The 7,453-nt window shown below is 39.0% G+C and overlaps 2 pseudogenes across 2 annotated transcripts; both read left to right on the top strand.

Moving 5' to 3' along the window:
- The first annotated feature begins 1,476 nt into the window (after window positions 1–1,476).
- Window positions 1,477–2,269, top strand: LOC118965287 (transcription factor HES-5-like; annotated as a pseudogene). The gene is made up of 2 exons (XR_016497246.1): window positions 1,477–1,634; window positions 1,753–2,269. The product of XR_016497246.1 is annotated as a transcription factor HES-5-like (transcript).
- Window positions 2,270–4,536: 2,267 nt separating this feature from the next.
- On the top strand, window positions 4,537–5,105 carry LOC110527856 (transcription factor HES-5-like; annotated as a pseudogene). Its single transcript, XR_016497245.1, has 2 exons — window positions 4,537–4,659; window positions 4,776–5,105. The product of XR_016497245.1 is annotated as a transcription factor HES-5-like (transcript).
- The last annotated feature ends 2,348 nt before the right edge of the window (window positions 5,106–7,453 follow it).

Here is a 7,453-nt window from a genome sequence, read left to right as displayed (position 1 = left end):
ATATATTCATTTTTATCTCTAGGTGCTTCATTCAAAATCTACAGAGTAATATCAAAGTTAAGAGACATTGCTAGTCAAACAGTATTATTTTACTGTCATAGTTTTTCTGTAAAGTTATGATAGGCTTTCTCTTTCTTGATGATGGACAGAGTTGTATTCAGTACGTTTACATAGTTCAGTTGTTTGTGTGATAAACAGGGAACAGCTCTCAATTCCAATTAGTCATACAAGAGTTAACCCTTCATCGATTTATAATGAAACAAATCACAGACAATCATTTTCAACAGAGTACTCAATATCATGTGTTCTAAGCCATGATAGGATGAAAATGTATTTATAAAGGTATGTCCTGTTCGTATAATCTTGCCAGTGCTGATCTTTCCCTCCAGAATCCAGAAGGTCTGTGATGTCAGCCTCTGTCCTTAGTACAACACAGAGTCAATAGCCGTCACTAATGGTCCACTGAGCAGCTTTTGTAATGCATTGATCACAGCACACAGGACTCAGTGTGGGAAACTCAGATCAGCTCTCTACTCACACTGACCAGTGGCCTCAAGACAGAGGACACATCTGCTACCTCTGGACTCCCAAAGTGAGGGTTAATTGCCTTCACTCTCAAAATAAAGAAATAGTGAACGTGTGCTGCTACAAGACTTGGTCTCTCTAATGAGAAAACCACGAGGCTGCTGAGGGGAGAACGGAATGGCATCAAACACCTGGAAACCATGTGTTGATGGATTTGTTACCATTCCATCTATTCCGCTCCAGTCGTACCACAAGCAATTTCTCCCGAATGAAGGGGCCACCAACCCACTGTGGAGAAAACCAATAATCGATCAGTTCAATCATTATCAATTAGAAGCCACTTAAATGGTCTTATCATTTATCTTAAATAGTTTGAGTGCAATGATTGGGGGGGGGGGTCTGGTATTTAACACACATTTGTAAGAGGAACTTGACAAAGGATAGCCTGTGAACTGTGATCCAAATGTTTGATGAGCACCCATACCTTGAAATGAAACTGGAACAGACCATAGCACATTCATAACTGTGCAATCAGAGGTCAAACCCCTATTCAAGTGTTTAACTGTGACTGAACCTGCACTGTAACAAAACCAATGGTATTCAACAACAACAATCAAATGGACATGGGCAGCAGCATCTGTTTTAATGTGAAGGATGACTGTCAGTCTCACACGTGAAAGTTGTAATGATAAGTGTGTGCTCTGTTAGTGTCATTGATGCCAACATCAGGCAGCAGATCTGGGGGTCACCACTTTCCCAGATTCACACAGCGCTCTGTCAGTCACTCTCCATCACCCCCACCCCTCCACCTGTTCCCCTGAGACGTGACCATTGTCCCCCAGCAATAAGAACACTGAGCATGTGGCAGCTCCACACTCCTCACATTCTCTCTCCCAAGCTCTCCCATTGGCTACAGACTGTGAGAAACTCCAACAAGCCCAAGACCCACACATTCATATGCAGATCTGGGACAATATATAGGAGAGATGATGCCAGTAGAGATCAGATTCTCTCTACACAGACCTCTACAGCACAGAGATCCAGCCATGGCACCTACAATCACTTCAACTATGATCTACTCTAAGGAGCACCTGACTCTGACAAACAAGGTAAACTTAAGATTCAAATTCAAGGAAATGAATTACATTTGATTGATTGTTAATCTGCTTCAATAATGTCATACACCAGAACAAGGTTATTAATGCCTCTCCTTGTCTCTTCTTGCAGCTAAGAAAGCCAGTGGTGGAGAAGTTACGCAGAGATCGTATCAACAACAGCATTGAGCAGCTCAAATCTCTCTTGGTTCCAGAGATCCTCAACCAGCAGTCCGACTCTAAGCTGGACAAAGCCGACATCCTGGAGATGACAGTTTGCTTCCTGAGACGACAGCAACAGAACGAGCTGGTGAGCTCCTCCTCCTGCTCAGCACCTGTCAATAAGGGTTACTCCAGGTGTGTCCAAGTGAATGTTCACTTCCTGTCTAATGATGAGATGAAGACAGTCCCAGAGAAGACTGCTGAGCCACTCCCAGAGCCTGCAGCCATCCTCTGATAAAAACAGGAGGGAGATTGACGGTCCTCAGCTGAGCTCCCCAGCCCAGCACAGCATCAGCAAAAACAAGAGTCCAGTCAACATCGCCCCCTGGAGGCCCTGGTAGAGACCTACAGAATGGAGCTCCACTCAGACAAACACAATGGATGGACCATGTTGGTCTAAGATTAATTTCATGGACATTAACGAGTATAATAAAATATATTCGTTGTTTTCTGCTTATGCAGGAGTTTTTAAAAGTCTTGCTGTGATTGAGACATTTCATTTCAGTTGTACTGAAGTTAAAACATTTTCCAAGAAAACAATCTGATCTTTGAAACTACATTTTTGTAGTGTTAATTGAAGGCATCATTACCTTTATGTTTTGTGAAACATGTAGATTATATTGATCATGCGTTTATATTCATGATGAACAATAACTAATGGTTCTCTATGAGAACTTCTAACCCAAAATGGATGCAATATCATCAATCTGTTTGTGATTGTAATTGAATAATCTGTTTTTATGGTCTGAAAATGTGAGTAATTTTTTACCACTGCATTTGTGTAGTGATATAGTCATATTGACATTGTATTGAGCATCTTCTGTGAAGCATGTATCAGTTATATATTTGATATTGATCAACTTGAGCTACAGCATCAATGTTCCTCCGTGAGGATTATTTACCCAAACTGGGTATTATACCTGCTATCATCACTCTGTGATTAACAATATTTGATTTGTTTAAAGATCGAACTTCATTTGTGAAATTATCGATCATGTTATTTGAATAATGTGTTTATTGCAAATGGGAGAAAGAAATGTCTAATTGAAAAACCCTTGTTTATTTTAAACAATTATTTTGTATTTTATAGAGACAGTAACTGTGTATCCTGTACTCTGATAGAGTATCATATCTTGGAGATTTGTTCAAGCTCTTGTTGTGATGTTTAATCACTTGATTTCTGTTGAAATATTTACCTTAAATTAAGGTATTCAATGATGTGACTCATTGAGTCAGTCTGAATAAATACACAAATCATCAAATGAAATATTTTTTGTTTGTTGCTTCATTCTTTTCTTGACAAAGACAATCCTCCAACAACATTACATTATTAAATTACTGATTTATGAAACTCCACATAGAATAAGTGGCTGATTCAAATACAATAACAATGATGACCCAAGACTATGCAGAATGATATTGACTGCATTGGAATGCAACACTCAATTGAATCAATATACTCATTTTGATCTTTAGGTGCTTCATTCAAAATCTACAGAGTAATATCAAAGTTAAGAGACATTGCTAGTCAAACAGTATTATTTTACTGTCATAGTTTTTTCTGTAAAGTTATGATAGGCTTTCTCTTTCTTGATGATGGACAGAGTTGTATTCAGTACGTTTACATAGTTCAGTTGTTTGTGTGATAAACAGGGAACAGCTCTCAATTCCAATTAGTCATACAAGAGTTAACCCTTCATCGATTTATAATGAAACAAATCACAGACAATCATTTTCAACAGAGTACTCAATATCATGTGTTCTAAGCCATGATAGGATGAAAATGTATTCATAAAGGTATGTCCTGTTCGTATAATCTTGCCAGTGCTGATCTTTCCCTCCAGAATCCAGAAGGTCTGTGATGTCAGCCTCTGTCTTTAGTACAACACAGAGTCAATAGCCGTCACTAATGGTCCACTGAGCAGCTTTTGTAATGCATTGATCACAGCACACAGGACTCAGTGTGGGAAACTCAGATCAGCTCTCTACTCACACTGACCAGTGGCCTCAAGACAGAGGACACATCTGCTACGTTTGAACTCCAGAATGCTTGACCTTATAACTACTAATACTGAGTTAAGAGCATCCTTGCTATTGATACTGTTGACCCTTAAAATACTGAAAACCAAGGTATACATTATCCTGGTATCTATCCACTCACATTGTCACACATCATCATATTGTTAAATGTAACTACCGGTATGTGCGAAGTAAAACCATATTGTAGTCCTTCATTAATTTCAGAAGTCATATCCATGGAGAGAATAAAATGTTTCTAAGTCAGTGATGAAGCTTGGATACAGAATATTACATTCAACAATGTGCTTATAGGTGGAGATTAATAACACTGTTCTTTTATTTAAAGAATCTGTGTCAGTCTCACACGTGTAAGTTGTAATGATGAGCGTGTGCTCTGTCAGTGTCATTGATGCCAGCATCAGGCAGCAGATCTAGGGGTCACCACTTTCCCAAATTCACACAGCGCTCTGTCAGTCACTCTACATCATCCCCACCCCTCCACCTGTTCCCTTGAGACGTGACCATTGTCCCCCAGCAATAAGAACAATGAGCATGTGGCAGCTCCACACTTCTCACTGTCCTCCCAAGCTCTCCCATTGGCTACAGACTGTGAGAAACTCCAACAAGCCCAAGACCCACACATTCATATGCAGATTTGGGACAATATATAGGAGAGATGAAGCCAGTAGAGATCAGATTCTCTCTACACAGACCTCTACAGCACAGAGATCCAGCCATGGTACCTACAATCACTTCAACTATGATCTACTCTAAGGAGCACCTGACTCTGACAAACAAGGTAAACTTAAACTTAATTCAAGGAAATGAATTACATTTGATTGATTGTTAATCTGCTTCAATAATGTCATACACCAGAATAAGGTTATTAATGCCTCTCCTTTTCTCTTCTTGCAGCTAAGAAAGCCAGTGGTGGAGAAGTTACACAGAGATCGTAAAAACAGCATTGAGCAGCTCAAGTCTCTCCTGGTTCCAGAGATCCTCAACCAGCAGTCCGACTCTAAGCTGGACAAAGCCGACATTCTTGAGATGACAGTTTGCTTCCTGAGATGACAGCAACAGAACGAGCTAGTGAGTTCCTCCTCCTGCTCAGCACCTGTCAATCAGGGTTACTCCAGGTGTGTCCAAGTGATTGTTCACTTCCTGTCTAATGGATGGACCATGTTGGTCTAAGATTAATTTCATGGACAGTAATGAGTATAATAAAATATATTCTTCATCTTCTGCTCATGCAGGAGTTTTTTAAGTCTTGCTGTGAGACGTTTAATTAAAGTTGTACTGAACAAGTTAACGTTCTCTGAGAAAATGATCAAATCGATAATTGAAATAATGTTAATGTTTTGTGAAACATGTTGATTACATTGATCGTGTTTTTATATTCATGATCAACAATAACTTTAATGCTCCTCCTACAATAGATATTATATAATCAGTCTGTTTGTGATTATCTATGACTGATCTTTTTGAAGGTCAAAATATATAAGACAAAAACCTATTGCCTCTACATTTGTGTAGTGATATAGTCATATTGACATTGTATTGAGCATCTTCTGTGAAGCATGTATCAGTTATATATTTGATATTGATCAACAGGAGCTACAGCATCAATGTTCCTCCGTGGGGATTATTTACCCAAACTGGGTATTATACCCTTTGTCATCACTCTGTGATAAACAATATTTTATCTGTTTTTCAGAAAATGTTGCTCACATTAAATTAATAGTTTGTATATTGCATTGAAAAACTTGTTTTAAAAAAAACATTTATATTGCATTTTATAAAGACAGTAACGGTGTATCCTGTACTCTGATAGAGAATCATATCTTGGAGATTTGTTCAAGTTCTTGTTGTGATGTTTAATCACTGTATTTCTCTTGAAATATTTACCTTAAATTAAAGTATTCAATGATGTGAGTCAGTCTGAATAAATACACAAATCATCAAATGAAATATTCTTGTCTGTGACTTCATTCTCCTCTTCTGAGAAGTTTCCAACATGGTTACATTTCTGATTTCTGATATTCCATATGTAAAAGCAAAAAAAGCCTACATTGACCCAAAACAATGATCTAGAAAGCATTAGAATACAACTCTGAATCTACTGTACATACCTCTAGGTGCTTCATTCAAAATCGACGAAGTAAGCAGTGGTGGAAAAAGTATTCAATTGTCGTACTTGTCATAAGTAAACTCTATACATCAAATTCCTTATATTAAGCAAACCAGAAGTAACGATGTTGCTGTTTTTTTTTATTATGGACAGACAAGGCACACTCCAACACTCAGACATCATTTGCAAACACAGTATTTGTGTTTAATGAGTCTGCCAGATCAGAGGCTGTAGGGATGACAATGTGTTATATTGAGAAGTGCGTGAATTGGTGTCAGGCGGTGGGTGTAGCTGGTGCATGAAGTCAGGAGCAGGAGAGCAGAGATGAGTGAACAACGCACTTTACTCAAGAAAATAGCACAAGTAACAGTACCAATGTGCGAACAATAACGGTTGCCACAAAACACGGGTGAAAACAGCACCCGGACAAAACCAGCCGGAACCGTACCGACCTGAACAATAAATAATCACACATAAAAGACATGCGGGAAACAGAGGGTTAAATACAGGACCAGTAATTGGGGAAAAAAAACAGGTGTGTGGGAAACAAAGACAAAACCAATGGAAAATGAAAAGTGGATCGGCGATGGCTAGAAGACCGGCGACGTCGACCGCCACCCGAACAAGGAGAGGAACCGACTTCGGCGGAAGTCGTGACAATTGGACGATATTGATGTCCTGCCTGAGCATTCGAAATGTTACGAGTACTTTTGGGTGCCAGAGAAAATGTACGGGAGTAAAAACTACATATTGTCTTTAGGAATGTAGTGGAGTAAATGTAAAATTTGTCAAAAATATGAATAGAAAAGTAAAGTACAGATACCCTAAAAAACTACTTAAGTAGAATTTTAAAGTATTTTTGATATAAGTTCTTTACCCCCCTGCAAGTAAGATACAAGTTCAGAGACATTTCTATCCATACATAATGAGTTTACATTCATTTGTTTTATTTAACATGTGAAATGAATTATAGAGCGATAATTATTCATAATTATGGAGGCATGACTGTTTTTTAGTTTGTTGCTGATATCCCTATTTTACATGTATTTTCAGTCATCATTCCAGTCATCTTGATGTTTGCTTAGTATGATATTTACATTAAAATAATCTTATATCGTACATATTGTTACCATTGTCACCAAGATCATCCTGATCACACCCTCATCTGTTTCACCTGTCCTTGTGATTGTCTCCACCCCCCTCTAGGTGTCGCCCATCTTCCCCATTATCCACTGTGTTCTCTGTTTGACTGTTGCCAGTTTGTCAAGTCAACCAGCATTTTGTCTCAGCTCCTGCTTTTCCCAGTCTCTCTTTTTCTTGATCTCATGGTTTTGACCCTTGCCTGTCCTGACTCTGAGCCCGCCTACCTGATCACTCTGCCTGCCCCTGAGCCTGCCTGCCAACCGGTACCTTTTCCCCACCTCTGGATTGTTGACCTCTGCCTACCCTGACCCTGAGCCTGCCT

Source organism: Oncorhynchus mykiss, chromosome 7 (assembly GCF_057628025.1).
Source record: "Oncorhynchus mykiss isolate SJ-2025 chromosome 7, ASM5762802v1, whole genome shotgun sequence".
Taxonomy (NCBI): domain Eukaryota; kingdom Metazoa; phylum Chordata; class Actinopteri; order Salmoniformes; family Salmonidae; genus Oncorhynchus; species Oncorhynchus mykiss.
This window is presented reverse-complemented; position numbering and strand designations above follow the sequence as displayed.